Source organism: Myotis brandtii, unplaced genomic scaffold (genome assembly GCF_000412655.1).
Source record: "Myotis brandtii unplaced genomic scaffold, ASM41265v1 scaffold119, whole genome shotgun sequence".
NCBI classification, from domain to species: Eukaryota; Metazoa; Chordata; class Mammalia; order Chiroptera; family Vespertilionidae; genus Myotis; species Myotis brandtii.
Genome location: NW_005354132.1, coordinates 1665531 through 1667914, shown reverse-complemented (window position 1 = coordinate 1667914; position 2384 = coordinate 1665531). Strand labels below are relative to the sequence as shown.

The window sequence follows — 2384 nt, the reverse complement described above, 5'->3', positions numbered from 1 at the left end:
AAGGGGGGGGGGGGGGAATGTTGTGGTGATTAAATATAATAAACAAAGGCCTAAGTGCACCACCTGGCACATAAAAAGCATTGGACGACTGGTAGTTAACCCCTGGTCATTGTGTGCCTTGCACTGCACATCCTTCACCTTCACCTTCTTCCCTCGTGGCGTCCCAGACTACCAGACACAGGGCACAATTAGGACACGCACGATTCAGAGCCAGACGTCAAAGGTGACACAGGGATGCCCGGGTTATTCATAGATACAGAAAAACCACTCAGAGTAGACTCAATACCCGTGGACAATACAGACCCCAAAAATCAAAGTCCTGCCCAGGTAGCCTGGTGGCCTCGCCTGACTGCCTGCTGTTTAGGGATGCACAAAAGTTTAAAGCACAAAGATGGTGAAATGCAGAAGCAAGCTCTAAGATATGAAGTGGATTCCATTTCAGCCTTACACCACTGGACCAACAGAAGACAAGAGGGAGTGTGGGAGCCTTCTAGATCTGACACTCCTCAGGGCAAAACTTCCCACCGGGTTTAAGAAGGCACAATTCCGTGCCTCCACTGGGCCACAAGGGACTTCTCTGCAATGCTCAGCCTGCCCTCCTGGCTGGATGCCTCCAAATGCAGGGTAACAGGAATGTCTACACGGCAGAGAACAATCCAATTTTTCATTCTATTTGCTTTTACCTAAAACAGTGGTTACTGCCCTGGACGGATGGCTCAATTGGTTGGAGCATCATCCCATACACCAAAAGGTTGTGGATTCGATCCGAGGTTGGGGGAGTGTGGGAGGCAACCGATCAATGCCTCTCTCTCTCTCCCCCGCCCCCCAAATAAGAAGTATGTTCTTGGGTGACGATTTAAAAAAAAGTGGTTACTGGTCTTTCTTCAGAGTAGGGTCATTATCACAGTCTATTTATATCTTCAGTCTAGTAGCCTCCCTTTGATTTAAAAAAAAAAATCAGCCTTGGTCCCTGTCAATCCAGCAGGAAGAAAGGACGTGCTGTCCACAGCTCACCTAACGAGCAGATTGCTCTCCTGTCTGCGTGCAAAGCAATTCATTCGAGGTATTTCCAACCTGGGGGGAGTGCCAGCCTTGAGACCACTGGAAACTGCATCAGCGGGAATTCGAGGCGCCACTAAAAAAAATGCACATTAACTCATCTGCAAAGTGCATTTTAAAGCAGATTGTATTTTAAAAGCTCATTTCATGCAAATTGCATAAAAAGGAATATTGAAGGCTTTTAAAGATATTCTGATGATGAAAGATGACAGTTTTCAAAGAGGAAGAGTTCCTCTCCTTCTCACAGAGATAATATGAGTGTTTGAGAGCCTGAACGAAAGCTTCCCGAGCCGGCCGTTCGCCTGTGCCTCCGGGGCGCCAATCTCTGCGTTTGGGTCAAGGGCGTCGGAGTTGCGGCTTATCCCTTTGTGGTAGGGAAGCTTCTGCCAGCCGGTGGTCACAGGTGATCCCTCTGCTCACAGCCAGCCATTCCCCAGTCAGACCCTGGCTGCCCCTCCCCAGGCATCCAGACCAGGCGGTGGTAGACAGCGGTGTCTGCCAGAGCCGCGAGTGGGTGTTGCTGCCCCAGGACGGGGCCCGGTCTGGCCAGCCTGAGCCGCCAGACCCGCGTGTCCACAGACCACGCCGCACCTTCTCCCTGACTACCGGGCGCTCAGCACCTGAGCATGAAGAGGCTCCCGTCTTTATTCCTTCCACCCCCATCTGCTCTCTCTGCCTCCACATCACCATCTGTAAAGTGGTAATGACAACAGTAGCTCTCTCCTAGGGCCTGGCTCGGAGCAGCGCTCAGGTAGTTTTATTTATTACAATTCGTATTATTCCAGGTAGATACTGGAACCGGAGCCCACTCCAGACCCTGAGCAGTGCGTCAGGGACACTGACTGTCTATCCGGCTCTTGCCAGCCCCAGCCCCTCAGGGGCTGGGCTCCCCCCTGCACCTGAAGCTACTGCCTGGGTCCCTCTTCCTCAGGGATAAAACCAGCACACTACCCAGAATTCCCTGCTGCTGCACCCACCAGACTGGACACCCAGGGTCTCCGTTCTGGCCTAAACTTACCCCAGAAGGGCCAGAGCAAAAATAACAGTAATGGTTAACACCTCGTAGCGTTCATGTGCCAAGCCACATTACGTATACACACTCATTTAATTTAATTCCTAGTCAAGGCTGGGAGGGAGGTACTATTACTCTTCCCATTTAACTGATAAAGGAAACTAAGTCACAAGGAAGGTGAGTAACTCACCAAACACTTTCCAGCCCCCACTGAACGATTCAAGCCCTTCAGAGTGAGGTGTGGTGGCCCAGGCTCCTTGCTAAGCAAACCAAGAGCATGTCCTGCCTTTCCCTCATCGCCCCCAGCGCCCCC

General features: G+C 51.5%; 1 protein-coding gene across 1 annotated transcript in view; it reads right to left on the bottom strand.

The window, feature by feature from the left end:
- The window catches only part of LOC102263662 (protein-cysteine N-palmitoyltransferase HHAT), a gene marked incomplete at its 3' end in the record, with an annotated part of 44440 nt that overhangs the window by 1012 nt on the left and 41044 nt on the right, over positions 1-2384 (bottom strand). The window lies entirely within an intron of this gene.